Below are 25,239 nucleotides of genomic sequence, written 5' to 3' on the forward strand. Positions count from 1 at the left end.
CTCCCTATGCTTTTCCCCAATGGCCTGCTTTTATATTTCAAAATATAACCAGGAAAAAGTATTTTAGAAAAGTTATTGGTTTTAATTTATCTTTGTAATCTCTTGGATTATTCCTGGGTATTTTTTTCCTAGAAGAGTATTTTGTATAGCATGGGTATTAAACGAGTCTTGTTGACTGGTTTAAAGATCTTAGTTAATTTGAGCTAGAAGAAAACTTACAGATCATCTGGTCCAACCCTGTCCTTTTATCGTTGTGAAACAAAAGCCTAGATAATTGAAATGTCTTGGCCAAGTTCACAAGGTTAGGCTTAGACCTGCTGCTATTACTAATGATGCTGCTCCCTTATTTATGTGCATAAGTTGTCAGTTTCACAAAGCCTTCATTTATCTCATTTGTTCCTACGGTAACTATGTGAGATAAGAAATACAGAGATTATCAGTCCTTTTGGTTTTTTAACAAATGAAAAAATTGAGGCCCAGAGGAACTAAGTCAAATAGTTAGATTATCTTACTCATTTATACACAAATATTGATTGAGCTCTTATTATGTGCCAGGCACTATTCTAGTTTTGTTCTAAAAACAGGCAAATGCTTTGTCCTCCTTGTGTCAGGGAGAATGAAAGTGAAAACGCTCTAATAAATAATAGCTGAAATGAGTGAGCTTGCCTTCTGACTTCAGTCCAGTGGTGTTTTTCTCTACATCTCTGCCAATTAATTAAAACAAATAACATTTCTGGTGGATTGATTAATTCTCCTTTACTGAAGAGAAACAGCCCCTTTAAAGAATTTATCCTGTAAAGAGTGCAAAACATTTTAGATGCAGCAATAAAAAGAGGGCTTTAGAGAGTTATATAATTTTATGTGCTCAAGAGAATATGGAGAAACATCAGTACATGTTCCCTTTCTCTCCAGCTTTGAGATTTATGATTGGTCTGTTACAATAATAATAACTGAATATTGGTGCAAGAAATATATTTGATTCAGTGGGTAACATTTGACAGCCTTAACTTGTGAAATGTAGAAAAGTTCTTGCAGGAAGCTCCGGCAGAATGTGTAATATACAAGAAGGTATTCAGGGAACAGAAAAATAAAATGAAAGGAACCTGCTACCCAATCTGTTTCATTAAATATGAAAATTAAAATGCCTTAACAAAATGCTTTCTCTTCCTCTCTCCTCCCAACAAACAAAAGCTTTGGTAGGCAGCCTGAAATTGCTCATCAAGGAAAAAGACCAGACTCGGATTTTAAATGGCTTCTTCTGAATGAAGCAATTAATGCTAAAAGGAACATGTTGTCTCCTCAGCATTTATAAGGTAAAACATTCATTGTACTTGCTGGCACTCTATCAAGTATCTCCTTGGCCTAAGCCAGTAGAGAAATGCTTTGCTGCATGTGCTCTTGGCCTCTGCTAATCAGGAGGATTTGGCTGATAAACTTGACAGGAGCGATTCTCCCTAGGACGGGAAATGTGCTCTTGAGTCTCTCTCGCTCAGACCCTGGCCAGCCAGCCGTGGCAGGCCCATCAAGGCTGGCATCTCACCTATTTCCCAATTAGAGATGGTACTGCTCTATGCTTGTTTAGGATTTGAAATGCATTAGAGTAATGCAGCAGAGTACTGTCTTTACTTTGTTGTATTTGTTCTGATTATTCAGCTTTTTCAGGTAATATTTTAAGAATATTACCTTCTTAAAGTTACTTATTACTCGTTGACTCACTAATTCACGTGTTTATTCAGAGCACATTAATTAATGAGTTCCAGTGTGCTGGAGACAGCTTTGGGGAGGCTCTGGAGTAGGTACACAGAATAAGACATGGTACTTGTCTTTAAGGAGCCTCAGTCTAGTGGAAGAAGCAGGCAGAGAAATTCCTTGTGACAATAAAACATAGTGGCTTAGAAAAGAAGCATATTTAAAGTGCAAGGGGAGCTCAGAAGGGGTGACAAAAGCTCCGTCCTGTATGGTGATTTAAAGCAATGGCTTTCAAACTGTTCTGTGACAACCCTGGGAGATGGGGAAAGTGAAAGACACAGATTAACAAGAGAGTTTAGATTATTCTTCTGCCAGATCCCCTCAGAAGAAGGGCTTTCTCTTTTGTTTCATGTATACATATTATGACATTTTTTAAGAACAAAGGACTTTGTGTATATGTATATATATATATATATACACACACACACACGTGTAAATATATTAATACAGATTTTCTTCATTAACTCATTTAATACTCTAATAATCTTGGCAGCAGGAGGCAATGTCCTCTCCATTTTATGTATGAGGAAACTATTTATCTTACATGAACATTTGTTATTTCATGGTCAGTGCTAAAAATAGTAATCTTTATTTTTTCCTCCATAAAACCAAACTACTGAAATATTTTCACATTCAATTTGGGAAGGTCCACTGCTGGCACAGAGCAAGATAAGAAATTGTTCAATGGGTAAGTGATGGCAGAGTCTAGACCTATCTTTGTATACAGTAACCCATGTTAAATAAATACAAACTTTTAATTTATTAGCTTGAAAGTTAAATAAACTTTTGACCAAAGTAATATTAGATCTTGCAATGAGATCTTAAGTGATTTACTTTAATCTCTTCTACCTTCAATTTAGTAGGTAATCTCTTAGGTCTCTGTCCACTCAGAATGTTTGCTTTTACTTCTTGTTTTCCAATATTGGATGTTTTATTTAATTAATTTCTAGGCAACTACATAAAAAAGTCTGCTTATACTCAGACAAAAACTTTTCTTACTGTTTTTAATGTTTACTTTGAGATAATAATGTAGCATTGGAAGGAAAACCTGTATTATAGAGTCAGAGCAAGTCAAATCCTTGTTGTTCTACAAACAAGATATATAACCTTGGGCAAGTTTCTTTTTCTCCCTTGGCTTCAGTGTTCTCAGGTGTAAAATGGGGATATTAATCCCAGCTAACCTCCCTTATTGTTTTTGAGGATCAAAAGAAATGATATACTAGAAATTACACAGTGAATTTATAAAGTACTACATAAATGAAGGTGCTTATTATTTACTGAGCCCTGGGCCTGTCAGACCATATGATCTTCTTCCAGGGTTGTCTGTTTATAGTTGATTAATTCCTCTTTCTCTCCACCCCACCCCTTTTGAGGTCCAAAAAGGTAGGAGATTGGCAAAGAAATAAAAAGCCACAGCTTTCATGTAAACAACTCCTCCCCCAATTAATCCTTCTTTGGTCCCTCTATTCATATGTCTTCTTAATCAAAAGGTACAAAGGAAGTATCACTTTCAAGCCCCATGTTAGGATTCTGCCAGCTCAGGGGCCCCAGATCTCAGAAAAGACCATCCTCTTCCTTTGCAGAATTCTTTATGTCAGACTTATTTTTCTCATTGAGAGATTCCATTGCCTATTCAGAAGATGGAGCTGCAGGGTGTTTTGTGTGTGTGTGTGTGTGTGTGTGTGTGTGTGTGTGTTCGGTATATTTTGTTTTATTTTTTAAAATGTCTTTAGTGATCAGAAAAAAATGCTTCTGTAAGAACATCACCCTGATGGCACTCCATCTTTATTGTCTCATATCAGATTAACTTTTCTGACAAAGTACAAAGTGGATTTCTCCCTGCCAGCACTATAAGCACTGCCGATGCCTGGAAGAGAGCTGGGCTCTTTTCCTGAGTTCACAGTGTCATTATAGATAATAAAAATTCTGGAAGCGGGACTTTACTGACAATTTTGGTTTGGGGGATGATGCATGAGACAGAGAAAAGTCCATTTTGGGCAATGAGGTGCTGACACCAGGAAAACCCTTTGTTCCACATAAAATAAGTCAGTTTGACTCAGGAGATACTTGGAGGGTAGAGCTATATTCTCATAAGGTGGCATGACCTTCTTCTAGTATTAAAAAAATACCACTCTGCTTTCAGACAGAACTTGAAGGTTATTCTTCTTTCCTTAGTTGAGGGAATCTGGTCAGAGAACAAGATAATAAATAGGCTTAACTCCTAGTTTTGCCACTTATTAGCTCGATGTCACTAAGACTGGCCACTGGTTATTTATAAATTGGGAAAAAATACCTGCCTTATTATCCCCTGGTATGTTGTGAGGGTTAAGTGAGAATTGCTTCATGTGTATGATGCTTTCTGGTTTTAAAGCATTTTTATATGGGAAATGGGTGCATGTGATTAAGAGTGTGTTTTTTTGGGGGCAGCAAAATGTGTCTGAATTCCATTTCCATCACTTCCTGGCTCTATGACCTTGTGTAATTTACTTAAGCTTGCTGAGCTTAGATCTACTCATTGTTCAAATGGAAATTGGATCTCCAAATTTATGGGGACATCAGAAGGATTAAATGATACAAGTGAAGTGTTTACCTTGGTACCTGATGTTTGCTATGTATTCTATAAATTATTGCTAGTTGTATCTTATTTGATCCCTACCAAACCCTGTAGGGAAAGAAAGCCAGCTCTTATTCATATGATTTCATTGTGAAATAATTGCTAACCAGAAGTACAGAAAGATGAGTGTGATGATGATCTAGGGTTTGAATCCACTTTCTAGACTTAAATCCAGCAGGAATATCCTGTAAAACAACATATAAACTTAGAGCTTCTGACCTCTAAGCTGTCAGTAATTACAGATCTGCATCTTCCCTTTGAGACAGGATCATTTATGAGGATGGCCTGTGCAAAAAGACACCCAGAGATTTCATGCTGTTGATTCACAGAAAGCCTGTTACTGTTCACTCCGTAGAGTCCTCAGAGTCTGGATCATCCCTTACAGAACATCCTTGATAATATTTCTGATATACCTCCAAGGTGAGTAGAAGGAACTATGGGAGTGGCAACCAAAAAGGAAAATTATGATGCCTATAGGAATTTGATTTCAGTAGCCAGAATAACATTGAGACCACAAAACCATTACTTAGGTGTCTGCTCCATCAAAAACTGGGATCCTAAGAGGCAAGATGTCAGAACTAGAAGGATTTTAGAGATCATATGGGTGCTGACATATGTTAACAAATGGAAACTATTGACACAAGTTAAAATTGTATCTGCCACGATGTATATTGTAACCAATGTGGCAAGTTAGTGGTCAACTTGAACCAGTACTTGGGCCTCTCAACTTTCAATTTCAAAAGTCACGTTTGCTTTGGAGATACCGTAGGGTATCTTGACATGAACACGACACGATCTTTGTCCTTAAGACCAAAATAAGAGATATCAATACAATGTGAATAACATGTGGCTATACTCCCAGGTAAAGGTCTTAAGGTCTTTTTATAGCAATGTGGAGATTCAGAGTAAAACAAACCATACTTGATTTGGAGAATAAAGGAGGAAAACTCACAATAGAGGTGGCCTTTGGGTGGAACCTTGAGGTCCAGATGTTATGGAAGAGAAAGAAGTACGAAATCAATGGCCTTCATGAGGTAGAGTCTAAGTTGTCTTCCCTCAGACTCAGTTTCTCACTAGGAAAGTGAAGTTAAGCATAATTCCCTATATGCTTAGCTGGTATATGTAAAAATGTTGTGTTCAAATTCTTCTTCCTCTTCTCTTTCATTCTTTCCCCAAAACCTCACTACAGGTCCCAAGAGGTGGGCTCATACTTTAGTCTACCAGGACCATCTTATAGGTTGTTGCTGATTTTGATCTTTCCTCATAGCTTAAAAAATCTGCACAGTATTTTTATCACTGGGCTTTTGTGGGGAGTGAGAAGTAAAAATAACTTAAAAATTTTAAAATAAATTTTGCACAATTGCAAGATGAGTCAGAAAGGGAAAATTCCTGTTTTTCATGTACTCTTAATGAATTCATCTTGCTAGAGTCTTGTGATAGATGTACCTTTGTGCAGCTCTCTTGGAGCATGGGCCGCCATGGCCCTTGCATGGAATTATTGTACTAGAGCTGTCCATATTGTGCAAAGATGACCTGGAGGAGGGAAGAAGACATCTTCAAGAAAGGGACAGAGTATTGGAAGTCAGGTCAAGGTAGGTTTATCGCATTTAGGAAATAAAAATACAGGGCATCTAAAGAAAAAAATTGTTTTAAGTGTGTCTCAACCATAACGTGAAACGTATTTATACTAAAAAAGTTGCTTATCTGAAATTCAAATTTAACTGGAGTCCTATATTTTATCTGGCAACCATGGTTGAATGAGATGAAAAGGTCAAAGAGTTAAGAAGTAATAAAGATATTTTTATAAGAGTTTATAGTTTTCGAAGTGCCCTCATGTTCCTTATCTCATTTTGACCTCATATCAACAAAAGTTTGGTACTATTTCTCTAATTTTAGTGATAATGAAAGATTAGGCTGAGAGAGCTTAGGTAACTTACCTAAGGACATGCCACTGGTAGGTGGCAGTGTTGGCACTTCAACTCAGTTATTTTATTATTAGCATTATTTTTTGAGACAGTTTCGCTCTTGTTGTCCAGGCTGGAGTGCAATGGTGCAATCTCGGCTCACTGCAACTTCCACTTCCCGGGTTCAAGCGATTCTCCTGCCTCAGCCTCCCGAGTAGCTGGGATTACAGGCGTGAGCTGCCGCACCCGGCCCAACTCAGTTATCTTTTAAACTTCTTATTTTGAGATAATTTTAGACTCAGGAAAAACAAAAACAAAAACAACAACAACAGCAACTTCTCCTAATGTTAACATCTTATCTACCCATGGAACAATGATAAAAACTAACAAATTAACTTTAGTACTATTCACTAAAGTATGGACTTTATACATATTTCATCAATTTTTTCACAAATGTCCTTTCTTATTCCTAGGATCCAATTCAGAGTCCCACGTTGCCTTAGTTGTCAGGTCTCCTGCCATCTGTGACAGTTTCTCACAGTTTTTCCTTTTCTTTCATGATTGTGACACTTTTGAAGAGTACTGTGAGTTATTTTGTAGAATGTCCTTCAATTTTGGTTTTTCTGATCTTTTCTCGGGACTATACTGAAGGTATTGCAAAAGATGCTACAGCAGGGATGCATCCTTCTCAGGCCGTGATATCAGGTATATTATGTTGATATATATTATTGGTGACATTAACCCTGATCACTTGGTTAAGATGGCATCTGCTGGATTTTTCCACTGTAAATGTGCTGTTTCCCCCTTTGTTATTACTAAATATTTTGAGACGTGACACTTGAGACTATAAAAATATGCTGTTTATACTTAAACTTTCCCTCATTAACTAATTTTAGCCTCTTGTGGTGGATCTTGCTTGTTGCCATTGTTATTATGATGTTGTAATGGTCATTTTCTATTTTCCTCATTTTCTCTACATTTATTAACTGAAACTCGTCTGTTGGAAAGAGTTGTCGTTCACTCCTTATTTAAGCTCAGTTATTTTAAGTCCAAGTCTATTGCTTTTTTCACTAAAGCACAGATGAAGAAAAAAGTATAGGATTTTGAGCTATGGTAAAGTTATGATTGTTTCACGTGCACAGAGGAAGGAGTAGGAAAATAATGTTACTTATTTTACTAACATTGATCAAACATTTACTTCTATACAGGGCCTTATGTTAGGCATTGTAAAGGAAAGAGAAATGCACAAAAAATCTCATGGAGGCTGATAAATCAAAGATAATACTTAAGGTACTCTTCATAAGAGGGATAATAAAACTTCTCAGCTGAATGTTGAACTGATAAATGATTATGTTGATGACTATGGCAATGATAAGTGAATTGTAATGCAGTTATCAAGTACTCATGGCAAGCTCAGCTCTGAGTAATATAGAATATTCTCAACCAGATGATCATGATGTATGTACAGATCTTGGCACATACATCATGTGCCATGGGTTCTAGGCACATGCATAGTACCGAGTATGTTGGGTTATAAGCACCATGAGATCTTTCTCATAATTTATAGAAAGAAGAACTCAACTAGAAGATAACTATTTTGACTGTCTTTAGGATCCATGATTCCTTTCTGCCTGGGAGAGATTATGAGGCTTCAGATAATTCAAACATTGCTCCTCATTAAGGAAATGGTGAATTAACTTACATGTAGTACCTGAAAAAATTAAACTTCTATTCTCAGTGCTTTCTTAACTGGCCTAAAATGGACCTTACAGGTATAATCTCAGTAACTCGAATGTTATCAGAGGAAAATGGACTGGCATGGTCAAAACATAGCAAATTATTTTAACTAGTAGTTAATAAAACTGAACAACAGCATAAAAGAGAACACCAATAGTCCCATGACATGGAGTGTAATGGGATGAAACTAGAGGCAATTGTAGATTCTTTCCTGTGAGTGTGAGGGATCTACTATCAAGCAATCATTTATATATTCTGGCAGAACGTGAACTGCTTAGGACACACCCATAATGTGATGTGAAGAGTACCAATGTCCGTTAAAAAAAATCCATTTGAAAGTACTATTTAAAAAATCCAACAGTAGAGCTATATATTCCAGCTATAACAGGCTTTCATTTACATTCTTCCTCAAATGCAAGTCATAACCTGAGTTTGAGATGCAGGGAGTGACCTACGTTTTAGAGAAGAGGAAAGTGAGGTTCAGGGCCATATGTGATTTTTGCTAACAATGGTGGATCTTGAGCTAGGATCCAAAACTTCTGATTATGAGATGTGTACTTTTTACCTCATGCCATATTACCTCTGGCCGGTAAAATACCTAAAATTCTGCACAACTCTAAGTAACGTGATCGTATGTCCCACTTTGCCCAGAACAGTTCAGATTTATCCTTTTTGGCAGCATAATTAGTAATAATCTTACCTTTTACTCTCAAAAATGTTTTAAATTGGAGCAGAGATTATGTAGTAATTTCACTGATGGGAGGGCTCAGGGAAACTCCAACTTGGCCTTCAGTGTTTAAATTGGTGCTAAAGAAGTCCCTAATAAATTACTTCTATACATTACAAAAAGGCAATATCATTTAAGATATTATGTAAATATGATACATTCTAATGTTGGAATTATATATAAATATTCATGTGTGTTTATATATATGTATATATGTGTGTATCTATATGTGTGTTTATGTATATATATATTTGTCTAGAAAAAAGCTCATTAAAAGGCAAAATTACAATAATTTGAGTATATAAAATCTCCATCTTGAAGGAAACAAGACCATGTAGATAGCAGTTGATAACATAATAATTCTTCTCACAAATGCAGTAGGACTTTATATTACCGAGCACTTTCTGATCATATTTGCTCATTTCAACTTCCTGAGAATGCTCAGTCAATAAACTAATCCCCCGTTTTGCAGGTGAAGCCAAAATGCAGATACACAGTGAATGAGGCAGATCTGGGACCTCTGAGATTGTCCTCATTAAGACCCTTCAGCACTGACCTTTATCCTTATCCTATATTGGCTTTCAAAGCTAAGAGTGAGACATTGAACTTATAGCCAGAGGCATATTAGTATGCTTGTGCTGCTTGTCTCTCATCTCCTTGAGAAGGAAAAGGAGAGCATAATAGTGCCACAGTATAACACAGAGAAACTAAGGAAAGCTTCTTTTTTATTTAAAGCCAACATTTAGCCAGTGGTTAACTTCTGTCTCAAGCTATTCAAAGGAATACTAACTAAGATTTGCTGTGACTGTCCTGTGTGATTTATGGCAACTTGCTTTTCTTCTCTAGTCCTCAGTTTCTCCATGTGAAAAATGAAACTTTTAACTAGATCATCTCCATGGTTCTCTCTGGCTCTGATAGTGCACGACTCCATGATTCTGAACTTCTGGGAAAAGGACAAATTCCAAAGCTGTATTCCAGAACCACCCTGTCTAACTTGGTCTCTTCTTTTCTTTGTATTTGGAGTGAGCCCAAAAGAAAGGTCATTTTTGCAGACATCTTGATATTGTGCTCCAATGTCCTCATTAAATAACAGGAGCCTGGACTGGCAGGCCCAAGGGAATATTCAATCAAGGAGAAAAAGGCCAAGTCATTACTGGAACCCTATCATCAGAGCTGTAAACACAAGCATCTATTCCTGGGCGTTAGCTGAAAGCGTGTTTAATCGCGTGCTTTCTCTCTCTCCTTATACAGGTTCCGTTTGTCAAATGTGTGTGACCCTTCCAATAAGTCACCAGAGGTGATGAGGGAGAGAGAGAAAGAAAGCAAATTGCAACTGTAGAGAGTCTCTGAACAGTGAAAGATCAAAACAGGCAGTCTCTGGCTTTACTGGATGAGTCACCATTGCAGCCCGACCACAAAAACAAGCGTGGCTTCTGTACTTAGCAGCAGTCTTCCTGTCTGGAAAGGAAACATTGCTCAGATTGGAGATACTGGCCATTTTATAGACTTCAAAGCAACTTAGGCAACTGAACTGTCAGGCGGGAAAACAGGTAAAACAATTTTCCTAGTTTGTCTGGAGAATCAGCTACTCAAATCTGATTTGAAGCTGTGTGGAAATACTTTCATCTTTAGCCAAAGCTGTTTATTTTAAAAAGTTTTAGTATGATGATCTTCAGTTCTAGTGTAGTGTGTCTATTTTTCCTCAAATAATGTAAGTTCGTTTTTTCTGGAAGAGACTTGTTTCCAGGCACTGAGCTAAGTTCTGTGGGGGATGGAGATATAATCAACATGAGGACCATCTAATGAAGAAGCGGGACCAGTACACATACCATGACACTATGAAAGGAAATATGTACTGAAAACAGGAAAAGCATGATACCATGATGGTGCAAGGAAAACAGAGGTGGGTCTTGATGAATGGTCTACCAGAGGAGAGACTAGTGTAAAGAAAGGCCTATGTGTATTCAGGATTTAGCAATGAGTCTAATTTAGGTTGAAATGTAACATACAAATAAGGAAGTAGAAGAAATAAAACTGGAAAGAGACTGGGATCAGATCTGGAAAGAGTTTGAATGCCAGGATGAAGATTTGAGGTCTTATGCTGTGTGCTATGGAGACAGGGAGAGAAGAAGTAGTAACATTATGGGAAGATGATAATGCCAACTCCAGAGAGGAAAAGGCAAAGGAGCAAGATCAAGCTCAGTTAGAAGCCTCTTGCCACAGTTCAGGAAAGAAATTAATTTTGGCCTGATATGGTTTGGCTCTGTGTCCCTACTCAAATGTCATCTTGAATTGTAATCCCCTCGTATTGAGGGAGGGAAGTGATTGGATTGTGAGGGCGGTTTCCCCCATGCTGTTCTTGTGATAGTTCTCACAAGATCTGATGGTTTTATAAGCCCTGCTTGCACTTCTCTCTCCTGCCGCCATGTGCAGAAGGTCCTTGCTTTCTCCTCTGCCGTGATTGTAAGTTTCCTGAGGCCTCTTCAGCCTTGTGGAACTGTGAGTCAATTAAGCCTTTTTCCTTTATAAATTACCCAGTCTCAGGCAGTATCTTTATAGCAGTGTGAGAACAAACTAACACATGGTCCTCACTTAGAGCATTCCATCTAGAGCTAGAGAGGAGAAGATCTACAGGGGAGGGCTGTGTTAATGCATCTGAATCTCTAACCTAGTCCATGAGGATATTAATATAAATAAAAGTATTCACCATCACAGAATGGATTAGTGTATGTTAAAGTCATTGAGTGGAGGTGTGTGAGACTCTGAAGACTGTGGCCAGTTTAAGTTGACACAACAAAAGAAAGTTGCTCACTTCAAAGAAGTGTGGAGGCAAATAGTGTTATCTGGACTACTCATACTGCAGGCTTTATTTGCTGCCTAGAATTTTGAATACACATGTTAGCTATTCAACCCATAGTTTCCTTCCAGTGTATGATTTGTTTCCAGCCGAGGTCCCAGCCCTTCGTCTTCAGAAAGTAGTGACGCCAGGAAGGAAGAGCTTCCAGCTTATCTGGTGGCTCTGTCCCTGCTGTGTGTCTGACCTTGGGTAAATTACCTGCCATCTCTGGGGCTTGGTTTCCTCATCTGCAAAATGAACATGTTATGTTCTTCAGTATTCAGGGCCCTTCAACAGTTTAGGTTGTATGTTCAGTACAAGTAGTATCCATTACTAATGTTATCTTTCACAAAATGAACCAATCTCATTGAACCCTCCTAACAGCCCTAGGAATAAGCAGTGGGGGTATCCTTTTTTTTTCTTTTTTTTGATACAGAGCCTCTCTTTGTTGCCCAGGATGGAGCATAGTGGCATGATCATAGCTCACTGCAGCCTTGACTTCCTTGGCTCAAGTGATCCTCCTACCTCAGCCTCCCCAAGTAGGTGGGACTATATATAGGGGCATGCCACCACACCTGACTAATTTATACAATTTTGTAGAGTTGGAGTCTCACAACGTGGTACAGGCTGGTCTCAAACTTCTGGCCTCAAGCAATCTTTCCTCAGCCTCCCAAAGTGCTGGAATTATAGACATGAGCCACTGCACCTGGATGGCATAATTATTTTAAATACATTTTACTCATATGTTAATAGAGCCACATGGAAGGTAAATAATTTTCGCTAGGACTTATAATGATTTACTGATCTAGTCATGACTAGAGCCTTGACCACTTGACTCCTAGCTCAGTGCTCTCTCCACTCTACCAGGCTGTACTGATCAGTAAAGTGCATGACAAGGAATGTACGCAGTTTTCTATGATTGTTCTTGAATATGCTGTGTTTTTATTGTTTCTTCAGAGTTAGGACAGCCCAACAGAAAAATAATGGTTTTATGGGGTCCTGAAAAGTTTTAGTGGTTAAATGCATGTCTTTTAATCTACTTCCTTTCAGTGGGATGTGTGCAGATGTTGAGCTCTTCTTTGCGGTCAGTACTTCTATCATCAGCTGCAGGTGGTTATGAACTTGGACGCAGTCAGTAGCCACAGACTTGGCCATCTACACTCTTCAGCATGGGTCCCTCTGACCCTAAAAATCAGAGTCCCTGGGCCAAAATGGCCTCATCCAATCCAATGTCCTGTCCAGGGCTTGATCTCTTCTATTGTAGTTCTAATGGTTGTCCAGCATCTTCTTGAGCTACATCACTTGTGGATCCTGGACGTGTACTGTCAATTGCCTCAACATCTTCACATGCTTCTCTCACTGTCAGCTCACATTCAACATGACAAGTTTCAAAACCTGTGTTACCTTTTCTATATGCTTTTCTTCTCAGATGGCATTGCTGTCTATTTAGTTTAACAAGCTAAAACCTAGTCCTCTTACACCCAATCTTCTTCGACATTTAGCAACTTCTAATTATGCTCCCTCTGAAATCTGTCTACATCTATCCTCTATTGTATTCCTTTCACTGTCCCCCTTCATGCCCCCGTGCTATATTTCTCTGGACTATATGTGTAGCTGACCAATTGATTGCTCAGAGCCCTTTAATAGGCAAGTCTGCATTTTATATTTCTAAATAAGAATATAGGATACATTTCTCCAACTTATTGGCTATGGAACATCTTTTTTTCCTCAGAGCATCTTCTGGAAAATGCTAGTCTAGCCTTTCCAGATGTAGTGTAGTCCCTGTCACTGTCACATCTGTCCACCCCTCTTTGTAGCTGAACTTGTTATTTCCTCTGCTTAGAATGCCCTTCTTCCTGACTCTTGCCATCTGGAGGAATCCTACGCATATTTCACAGTCCAATTCAAATGTCTCCTACTCTCTGAAGCCTTCTTTGATCTCAAGTCCCAGCACATTGGCATAACCTCTGAGCTCTCAGAGGGCTGTGTACTTGAATCTGTTATAATATTTAAATTATATTATAGCTGTGTGTGTTTGTGCCTATTTCCCAATAATTCTAAACTCTATATGTTACTCACCCGTCACTAAGTCTAGAAATTTGACTGCCTTCTTTCACTTCTTTGAACATTCACCAACTTATAGTTGATGCTAAATAAACTTCATGCAATAAATGAGCTTACAATTCTAGTACAGTGTTCAGCCTCTTCACTTCCATCATGATTCCCTGTGTCCTGGTGGAGTGTGCATGCTGGGGCATGAGAACATTGTTTCAGAAGGGAAGATGGGACAAATATATCAGTAGTAATTACTGATCCTTATGGAAGGGGACTTCTGGAGGAGGAGAAGCCATTCAAGATCCTTATGGAAGGGGGCTTCTCAGGGAGGAGAGCCATTTCTGGAGAGGAGCTATTAGGAAACATCCCTGAAGCTGAGTATCAGTGTCTTACATTTACTGAGCACTTTCTCCTTGCAGGATATTGTGCTCGGAACTGTGAATACATGTGAACCCTCAAGCAGCTTCTAGTTAATAGTTAGGCTTGCTAAAGACTCCTGGCTTCTATTAACAAAAAATATCTCTGCTAACTGGACAGCAAAGATAAGTTTACTTTAAGAATGCAGAAATTTCAGAAGTCAAGGGCAACAAAACAGCTAGGTCTCTGCCCTGCCTCTCACTCTCGTTATAGCACTGGGCCTCATCAAGGTTATTATGCACATTTGAAATATATTTGCCAAAGTATCTTCCAGTATCCTAAAATAGCTAAATGACTCTTCAGTTTGGGGGCAATCCATACATTCCCAGTCTAGGCAACAATTATACTTCCCTGTGTAGACCACTACAGGATTTATAGAGCATTTTAATGTCTATTACCTTATTTGGTCTCCACAATCATCATTCAGTCACTCAATTATCTTTACTGCGGGCTACAGCATACCAGGTGCTAGGATAGGTGTATGGAGACAATTTTAAACAAAATGGACATGACCCCTGTCTTTATGGAATTGAAAGTCTGGAAAGACAGAGTTCATATTTTTCTTCTTTTAGAAACAAACTAAGGTGGAATCATTTGTCCCAGCTAGGTGGTAGAGCTAGGACTCAAACCTGGGCTTCCCATCCTGAATCCAAGACTGTGATTTTGCCACGTCTGCTTTGCGATCATTGGGAAATCCCTGTGTATCTTCCAGGAGTTAACTGAAAGAAAATAATGTCAATGAAATGTCAAAGTGGCAAATAAAGACGCCCAAAGTATCAACATTAAGAAAGCAACAAAACAAACAGCTTCTGAAAACCCCAAAATGTGTGTGTGTGTGTGTGTGTATGTGTGTTTGGGCGAAGTGAGCTCTCAAACCAAAACAAGTAACAGCAGCAACAGCCACTTGAAAACAAAACAAAACAGAAAAACAAAAACAAAAACAAAGAATTTTTCCCTCAAATCTGGAATGCAGCAGGATGTCCTTAAGTTGTACAAAGTAGTGTTTGATGTGAGCATCCAGGCCCTGCTGTGAACGGAGCTCTACATTCCTGTCTTCCACACAGCCCTTATTGACTGGCTTTGCTGGACTCAAATGTGAGCAGGCTACAGCTTTGCCTCTGGCCATTAGAAGGATAATCTTTCTTGGGGGTCCCAGTAGGGTGCCAAGTGGGAATGCAGTGAGCAGGGAGAGAGAGGCAGGAGGCCTATTTTGATAGGGAAGTTCCCCATGTCTACAACACTTTATGCCTGCTTCTCTCTCGTGAGCATCCTTCCCCCTTCTCGTGTCTCTGTATGTAGCCAGTATAGGCCTTGGTCGGTGGATGGGTAGAAAGAAAAATGTGATCTTCCTTTTCCTGTGCTATGATGAGATCTTCTAAAGGTGAATCAAATGGACAATTCCATTTGTCTCTGTGCCTCTCTATTTTTAAGCTGGAAGATGTAGCCTTAGGGTACCTAATTCCATAGATAATAGACAAAAACAGAAAGGAAAAAAGAGAGCTGTCTTAGACATTCATTAAAGCCTTGAATAAGACAGTCCCTGCCTCAAGAGGAGGGACACATATGTGTAAATCATAGTTCCATTATCACATAATAATGGGCATGTACAAGTTTTGTGAAAGCCCAGGGGAGGAAGTGACAATACTTCTGGGTGGGTGTGTTAGAGCTGGGTCCTGAAAGTAGGAGTTTACTCAATACAAAAGCGTAATTGGAGTTCAGGAGAGAAGAGACAAGGGAAAAAATATCATGTAAGCAAAGGCTTGGAGGTGTGAAAGAGCATGGTGTTTTCAGGCAGTATTTGAGGAGATACTGGTTGTTTTTCTGGTAACAACACACTTTGTGTAATGAGATAAAGTCAATGATTGCTTGGGTTTTATGGCAGGGCTAGCTACATTAACAACCAACCAACAAATACCAGTGGATTAAGAGAGTAGACTTTCATTTCTCACTCACTTCCCAGCACAATACAGGTTGGCAGGGGAGTTATGCTCCAGGCAGTCATTCAGAGACCCAGGTTCCTTCCATCTTCTGGTTTTGTCCTCCCCTTAGTTCCTCAGGTCTTTGCCACTCAGCTGGAGGTTGGAGAAAGAGAATGAGGATCAGGCACGCATAGGAAGTTTAAAGGTGCTCTCTGGAAGTTGTGTACATCACTACTGTCCATATGTATGCCTTTGGCTAGAACTTAGCCACCCAGCCACACTCAACAGCAAGCGGTCCAGGGAATTAGAGGCTAAGGGGAGAACACATTGTTAAGCAGAACAGTGTCTATCACAGCTTTGTGTCTGGAGAACAGGAGGATGGAGAGCATGAGGGCTTCATGCATACAGGATAGAACTTGATGAAAGTGTTCTAGCTTCCCTAGGGGACAAGCATGTAATAAAGGGGTCAGGGAGGGCTCTAGGTGAAAGGTGCCCAGTGGCCACACTCCTTGGGGAAAAGAAGATGAATGATTCTATCTGAAAGGTGTTTGTACTCAGACAGAAAAAAAATCTGCTCCAGCCATGAGAAAATGGACAAAAAATCACTGTAGCTCAGCTCTTAAAATGGGAGCAAAAGAAACCCAGCCAAGTAGACAACTTACAGCCCCAACATGTAGAAAGCACCATGTGGTTTACTGTATGCTCACACACAAGGTTCTCAGCTGATCCTCACAAAGGCGGAGGACCTGGTTGAAAATTATCCCTGTTTTAGAAGTGGAAAAATGTATGCTCAGAGATGTTAAATAAGTTGCCAAGGGTTGCACAGGAAGTAAGAGATGCATCTGCCACTGAAACCCACATTGTGCTCTTTGCACAGTTTCACAGACCCTCCTCTGTGTAGCGGAGATACTGACCACACGTTGGGGAGATGACCCAGATCCAGCCCTGGACTGGAGGCCAGGATCCTAGGGAAGCTCTCCTCCATCACTCAGCCCTCTGTTTGCCTGACTTCTGGAATCAGTGAACCAGCTCCTCATCCAGAGAGCACGTACATGTTAGCTGTCAAACAGTGCGTGCCGCATCTGACAACCCTAATATCACTGTTTGTATTATCAGACAATTACCAGCCGAGCTCGTATTCATAATTTGACTAACAACTCGCGACAATGATTATTTTTCCTTTTCTGGCAAAACAAATATAGCAGCGTTTTCTTTTCAGCATCAGCGCTGATGCTCCTTGGCATTCTATCAGCTGAAGGATTTTTTTTTTTTCAAAAAAAAAAAAAATGTTAGTCGTACTCCCCCACATCTCGCTAACTTTACAGTCCCCCATGGCATCTGTGTGCAGTGAACTGAGCTGTTGAGACTAAATGTAATTTGCAATCAAGCTTCTGTTAACATGGAAATGTACCGGCTGGTCTGCTGCAATATGGGTTCTCGTTCTGTCTAGCATATGGTCGCATTAAATCCAGTCTCCAGAATGTCTCTTGTTACCACATTGTCAATCCGTGCAGAGCAGAGAACCCTAAAAAACCACTAAAGGAACATATTTTTGGAATTGGCTCTTCTATTGGATCTTGACAAGAGCTGTCCAAAGACATACTTGGTTACTTGAAATGAACTAGCCCTGTCAGATCTATGCACACACACACACAGACACACAATAAACTTGAAAACTGGCTTGATGCTCTGTAGTCGTAAGCACAGGAATTATGCTGGAGGACAAAGGAAAGGAGAAGGTGAAGGACTCAGCTTCACCAGATACCCTTGAGACTCCTTTATAGGTTTTCTCTTGGCATCTCAATATTTAAGGCCCAGAAAATTAGAGTTGGACAGGACATAAGCAGTCTTTGTGGCTAAAAGCATAGGCTCCTGAAGTGGATGGACTTAAGCTTGAATCCTGACCCCAGCCCTCCCTAGCTTGGTGACTTTGGGCACATTCCAAAGCTTTGCGTACCTCATTTACTTCATCTGTAAAATGGAGTGGAGGAAGGGTACCCTCACAACTTACAGCATTATAGGGGATTAAATCCCTACACACAGCACTTATGTCAACAAATCATTGCTATTACTTAGTATTAATTACCTCTTCCTCACCATCCCTATTCCCAAATCTGATGCTTAAATACCTCCCACAACATTACCACTATTATTCTCCTTCTCTTGTCTTGCACCCCACTGGTGTCCAGAATGCCAGGCTCTTCTAAGGCACCCCGTTCTCTTCCATACAATTCTGTTAAATGGTTTTTTCTTATATTAAACACAAATCTTACCTCCACCTTGAGCCTTTCCTTTGGGACATATAGAAAAGCCTAATTCGGTGGCAGTCCTTCAGGTATTTCAAGAGGGTAATCATGCACTCTGTAAGTATTCTGCGGTTTCTTTTGGCATGTTTCATTTCTCCTTTGGATTATGCAGTTTTGCATCCCCTTCCTAGGCAGGCACCTCCTCTCGAACTTGCCTGGGTATGTCCATGCCAATCTCGATTTCTGCAGCCCAGGCTGAGTGCCATGTTTGCAGCTGCTGTATCACCAGCCTGGTCATACCTGATGATGAGTAAGGATTTGCCTGATAACTTTAACACAGCTCAAAAGTGGACCTATTTGTACACAAGTACATCAAGCTTTATAAAACAGACTCTCCTTGAAGAATTAACAAATAGCAGTTTTCAGCAACTCATACTTCAAATTCAATGGAGGAAAAAGAGCTGCATGCCTACAGGTCTCTGTATCATGTTGCAGAAAAAATCCTTTTTTCAAGGAAGTAATTTCCCTCCTTATACATCTCTTCTGTAAATCTGAAGTTCTGTAGGCTTTATGGAATGTGCTTTAAGTAAGAAACACACACAGAAGGTGCACTGTATCTCACCAAAGAGATAGGATGCAATATCCTCCAACATTTAAAGGGCACTTTGGGAGGGCAGGGGAAAATGGAGGGGAAGACATTCTAGCCATTCATTCATTCATTTGTTTAAAAACTATTTGTGTGCCAGACACTGTGTTAGGCACCAGGCATGTTTCTAACAAGCTGCTCTTGCCACCAAGAAGCTGGAAGACAGGTTAAAGCCAATTAAGATATGCCAAGTGCAGGATGCTGTGGGGCCATCTAACCTAGTCTTGAGTAGCTCAAAATCCAGGGATGGGGATAGATATGAAGGAAAATAATTACATTGCTATGGAATAAGTGTTATATTTAAAGACTGTACAAACTGCTCTGAGCACTTTGAGAAGAGAATTTGTTCATCAAATATTTTATTGAGCACCCAGTATTACTGGATCTACAAGTAAGAGCAAAACATACTCCTTGAAATTTACCAACGTTACAGTCTCAAGTATTTGTGTGTGTAGTCTTAAATCAAGTTCATACACTATATTTTTTATTGATTGATTGATTACTTTAAAAAGCTGTGATAAGTGTAATGAAGGAAGAGAACAGGATTCTAGTAGAAAATTAGATGGGGCCCTGATTGGAGAAGTCAATGGGATATCAAGGATTTCTCCTCCAAGTGGTATTTAAGTGGAGACCTGAGAGATAAATTGCAATAAGGATGACAAAGATGGAGACAAGCACCTGTGCAAAGACCTGAAAGAGGGACCAAGTTTAAACAGTTTGAGGAACTGGGGGAAACAGGGTGACAGAAAGGGGGTGGTCAGGAATATCTTTGCTGAACAGGTGGCCCCACTAAGGAAGATTTAGCATGTGCAGAGGAAAGACAGGTCATTTCGGGCAGGACGGGCAGCACGTACGGAGGCCACATCCAGGTCTGGGAGAAGCTCCTTCCATCTTTGTGGTGATGGGAGGTGGTGGTGAGATGTTCAGGGAATGTTCAGAAATGGAGAGGAAAGCTGCGCCAGGTCATAAATGGCTTTATAAACTACACCAAGGGATGGATTATACCTGCAGACCCCACAAAAGCACTGAAGATACGCTAGATTGTCTTCATTTTCTTTTTTTAAAACCCGTCTCCCATGCTTGTGAGTAAGGAGAGGGCAGAGGCATGCCTTCTGTATCTCTAGATCCTACTCCCTGCCCCCATTTTCAATGACGGGTGGTTAAGTTAAATTCTATCTCCTCCTTGTCACTTTGTTCCCAGCTCTGATTTGTGATCTGTGGAAGCTTTCATTTTGCCACTCTCTGATTCTTGTTGTAGTGACCTTGTGCTACAGTCTCTTGATATGAGTGAGGGGTCAGCAGCTTCTGAAGACCAAGGAGACTCTAACTCAACCCTGCATGGTGCTTGCAACCTGTTCCTGCATTCTGACAGGAAGGTTTCACCCAAAGGTGTGAAGGATGAATCACCCCATGATGCAGATTATTTTCGGCTGCCAGTTGGCCATCCCTTATTGAGATCACAGAAATCCGAGGCTTGTGAGACTGTTTAGCCCAGCTCTCAGGCTCAGTGGAGAAACTCATTAGCTCTATTTAATTAGAGAAAGCAAACACTTCCAAACCTACTTTAATGTCAGCCTACTTCCCACCACCTCATTAATATATTTTTAAAAACTTTCGCCTTTAATGTGGCAATGATTTTCTTAATTCTTTCAGTATTAGAACTCCATAGATTTAAGGTATTTAGCTAGAGAACAAGTAGAAAGATTATACAAGTGATAGTCATGACTCTTTGAACCGGTATCTTTTGGTATTACTAAATAAGAGATTTTTAAACTCGATTTTCATGTATAACCTAGATGAAGGTTGTTGTTCTGGTTTAATCCTATAATATTGCAATTTTTAGGATCATCTTTTATATATATAGGATTTTACGTTTTCCAAAAGGTTTTACATCTGTCAGGTGATTCCCACAAAACACTGAAACAAAGTAGGAGCCGCTGATAATATCTCCATTCTCCAGATGAGGAAGTCTGGGCTGAGAACAGTCAAAGGATTTCTCCAAATGACAGCTATATGCTTCAAGGTTGACAATGAGGACACAAATTTCAGGCCCAAGTGGCTTGAGATACTGCCTGTCGATGATAAATAAGGATGTTAGGAGGAGAAGATGGTCGTCGGAGAAAAGGGACAAACAGAGTAGGATGTGCTAAATTGCAGCTGACTAGAGAGCTAGAAGCTGGATGCATATTTGTATGGCTCTGTCATACAAAATCTGCTCCAATACTGTGTGAGTATGGTCTCCTTGACCTGGAGGGGGCCAACATTTTTCTTGAGTCAGAATCTTTTCCAGGTAGCCTGAGAGCCCACATTAGGAAGTAGCCTCTTAATTCATCCTAGACACTCTTTGTAATCCCTTGGTCTTTTACTCAGGCTGACCCCAACCCAGACTTAGGTGTAGGTGACACTGATTTCATAACATACTTTCATATCTTTTACCACAATTGATTCCCACAGCACTCCTGAGAGATTTGAATTCTGGTCTCTGTCAAATCTACTGGAAAATGGGACTCTGTTAAGAGGCAGGCTTTTCCAGTAGGAAACAGCTAACGGTGGAAGACTGGGGGCTTGAAGCTTGGGCCTCTCTCTCCAATAGCATGACTTATTCAATCATTTCCGGTGCAACTCCCCCAAACACTTTGCTTTCCTCTTCCATTTCCTCTCTGTGTAGCTTCCTACTTTAGGATCTTCAGGAACTCTTCCCACAGTCTAATGACCAGATCTGCTTTCTGGAAACATTCTCATGTCAGTCATACATGTTTTACTATGATTTTACAACTTTGAGTTCTGTCTGTTAAGAGTATACATATTCTCATCATTGTCTTCTCCCTGCTCACTATAACAAATACTTCTTGAGCCCTTGCTATGCTCTTGACACTGGGAGCACAATGATGCACAAGCAGACATCACCTACATCCTCCTGGATTTAATATGGTTGTGGCAAGAAAGCTTTATTTCCTATAAGTGGACTTCAGATATCCACATAACTTATAGGCAACCATTTGTTCCTGCAATTTCAAGGTATTTTGAACTTTTAATTGTAGGTTTAGGAATATTTAGCCAAATACTCCTCCAGGTGACATATAGGCAATGAAGAGGAAACAGTACATAAAATAGCGATGTGACTTCACATTTTGAAACAAAGAGGCAGGTGGTTCTGCTGTCAAACTGAGCATTAAAATGTAACTGGGGGTGTAGGTGTGGGAGTTTCTCAATAGCCCTGGAAACGGCCAATATTTTGGTAGATTCACAGGATTTTCTCTTTTAATAAAGGGGATTACTTGCATCTTATCACAGGACTAAACAGTGAAGCCAGGAAACAGTATGAGTTTCCTACTGGTTTTTGCTGAAATTTTGGAACACATCATTACACAACTGATTCATGGGTATTTAGAAGAAAAGGCACTGATCACTAGAAGTTAATAGGGGTTTACCATAAACAGGTTGTGTTAGACACACCCCATTTCCTTTTCTTATTACGCCACACAACTGGTAAATCAGCAGGATGAGGAAGTTTTAGCAGTGGACTTAACACGACCTCTTGTGATGTGATTGCACACAAGCAGGTGAAATATGGGCAGGGTCATGTCTTACACATTGGTTTCATGGGCAGGTGAATAAAAATGACGCTTGAGCCTTGCTAACTGTTCCATATAAGCTAGAAGGAGGTTTTTGGTGAGGACTAGAAGCCTTTTATTCTGTTCAATATTTTTTGTTAATTACTTGAAAGATTATCTGGAAGAGGGAATGCCCACCCGGCCGGGTGCGGTGGCTCAAGCCTGTAATCCCAGCACTTTGGGACGCTGAGGTGGGCAGATCATGAGGTAAAGAGATTGAGACCATCCTGGCCAACATGGTGAAACCCCATCTCTACTAAAAATACAAAAATTAACTGGGCGTGGTGGCAGGCGCCTGTAGTCCCAGCTACTTGGGAGGCTGAGGCAGGACAATCGCTTGAACCCGGGAGGTGGAGGTTGCAGTGAGCTGAGATCGCGCCACTGCACTCCAGCCTGGCAACAGAGGGAGACTCCATCTAAAAAAATAAAACAAACAAACAAAAATGCCAAACTAAAATAAAAATCAAATACCATAGACTAACACAAAGAGATGACATAATATAGTAAGGAGAAAGAGTTCTGGCATTGGAGAGAGAATGGCCTAACCTTGCAGCTTGTCTCTGACCCCCTGACAGTCAAGTAACATTGAACAGATACTTACTGTTTCTAAGAGTTCAGTTCCATCACCTATAAGGTAGCGATAGAGTTGTTTGTGATTCAGATCAGATGAGAATTGAAAAAGAAATGTGTCAACAGCCAATATCATGCTTGGCACACATTTTCAATAAATTAATAGCAATAACATTAATAATAACAGCAAATTAATATCTAAAATGATCTAGAACTTCTAGAACACAGGACTGAAAACAATGAAGCAAATCTGAACTTAAGAGATATGCGTGGAGAGGATATTGGAGGTATCAGGACCATATTTATGACACTCAAGCTGCTAAGAAGTGATTAACACATGTCAGACACTTAAGAAAGTATGTTAATGATGACTTAATTATCTGTGTGTGCTTGAGAAATCACAAAGGAGAATCTTATATTGATATTATATGTGTCTGATATCTTCACATATATGAATGGCTGCCATATTGAAGAGAATATGGATATTTTTATTTGCATTTTTCTAAAAGAAAGCCAGGCTAAAATTCGTGGTAGTTAAAAAGAGAGAAAATTTGGATAATATTAAAACATTTTCCTGTAACAGTCAGAGCTTTACTATCATTGATCTGTGTGGCTTGTGGAACAGGAGACCCTTCATCACATCAGCTGGTTTTCCCTGTACTGAGAAACCAGGCAGTGTTGGTTGCATGATGAATGTATTAAAGCTTTGTTTATGCATTGCCATGACTAAATATCAGTTTTGTGTTGGGCAGTGAGTTAAATGCTGGTGGCCAAAGGATAAAGATGTGACCTCCACCTTCAGTTAGGTCACAGTTAGGAAGAGAAGGCACCCGTAAGTCTCTCTGAGGGATCTGAGAAAGACTTAGAAAATTAGTAGGAATTTTCCAGGCAGATATTCCATTTAAAGAGAGTAGCCAGTGTCAAGGTTACAGGTATGAGACATCATAATGGATTCTCAAAAAAACAAATGTTGCTGGGAGTAGACTTTTCCAGGAAGGCAAGGACCTGCAATGCCCTGTACAGAGTGTCAGAGACTCAGACGCCTTCCCACTCTATCTGTTGTATCTTGTACATACCCATGTTAGAGCACTGATCCCCCCATATTATAATTGCTGTGGATGCATCTCCTCAACACACTACAAGTTCCTTGAGGGCAGAGACCAAGTTTTATATACTCTTGTATCTTCACTGCTTACCCTGAGCTATCCACAGTTTACATACTAAATAAATCCTAATAAATAAAAAAGTAATTAGATGAAAGCAATATGCATCTCATTTAAAAGATGAGTTTTGGCATGATTTAGGAAGAGTTTGGTTCTTAGAGGTTTCTAAAGCTGGGCTGAATGTAACACCAAGAATCATTTCTAGAGAGCTGTGCCTTTTCCACAGTACTTCTGCAAATGCTAATGCTATTATTTAGTACATGGACACAGGTACTGCACTAAACACTTTTCCTGCCTTATCATTTAATCTGCACAGTGTCCCTCGCAGGTCCACATATATTTTCTCCATTTATTGATAAAGAATTTAAGATTTGGAGAGGCTAAGTAACTCATCCAAGATCATAGAGTCAGGGAGTGACACAGCTGGGATTTGAACCCAGGTCTGTTTGACTCCAGAGCCTGAGTCTTAACCACTACACTATCTACAGAAGGAAGAGAAGGGAAGAGTTATCCAGTGATCCCATCTCCAGGGTAGACCCTTGAGATTCCCTGTGAATTAAAAGAGACTTGCTTAGTTAAAAGAAGCTGAGCTCTCCAGAATCTTTCAGCCTCACATTCTAATATAACCTCTGCTCTAGCAGTGGAGAAAGAGAAAATCCATAGGGGTAGGATGAGTTTAGAGGAGCTGGAGCATTGTGGATGCAGGTGGATATGGCAGCCACCCCTCCCTGCTCTCTACACGTAGCACTACTACACCAGCAGATGCAACACTTGGTTAGAGAGCAGAGGAAATTACAAAATAGCCATGGCGGAGGCAGAAAAGAAGTGGAAATTGAGACTCTTCTTGCCTTTGAATGTTTTGTGCAGTCTGGGAGACCCGTTGGGATGTTTCTTTTTGTTTTTCCTTTCGACTAGGATGTCTTCCATTTGGAAGCCCCTTTGCTTCTAAGAAGTTCCAGAGACCAACCCAGGCCCACAGGTAAGGAGGCTAGGGCGTACCTCTAAGTTCTATCCTGGAAGAGAGGGAAAAGTGACCTGTAGG

The 25,239-nt window shown here is 39.9% G+C and overlaps 1 protein-coding gene across 13 annotated transcripts in view; it reads left to right on the forward strand.

The window, feature by feature from the left end:
* Window positions 1–25,239, forward strand: part of TPRG1 (tumor protein p63 regulated 1) — a 222,305-nt gene that overhangs the window by 21,299 nt on the left and 175,767 nt on the right. For 3 of the 13 annotated variants that reach the window (XM_054482648.2, XM_054482643.2, XM_063662550.1), the window contains 6 exons: window positions 1,192–1,313; window positions 2,396–2,437; window positions 4,630–4,783; window positions 9,983–10,281; window positions 10,465–10,634; window positions 25,113–25,176. The exons of 1 other annotated variant lie outside the window; for it this stretch is intronic. The gene's annotated coding sequence lies outside the window, so the exon portion shown is untranslated. Of the gene's footprint in view, window positions 1–1,191; window positions 1,314–2,395; window positions 2,438–4,625; window positions 4,784–6,918; window positions 6,973–9,982; window positions 10,282–10,464; window positions 10,635–25,112; window positions 25,177–25,239 lie in introns of all 13 variants that reach the window. 9 more of the 13 variants (XM_054482645.2, XM_054482652.2, XM_054482650.2 and 6 more) reach the window with 7 other exon arrangements.

This window comes from Pongo pygmaeus, chromosome 2, assembly GCF_028885625.2.
Source record: "Pongo pygmaeus isolate AG05252 chromosome 2, NHGRI_mPonPyg2-v2.0_pri, whole genome shotgun sequence".
Taxonomy (NCBI): domain Eukaryota; kingdom Metazoa; phylum Chordata; class Mammalia; order Primates; family Hominidae; genus Pongo; species Pongo pygmaeus.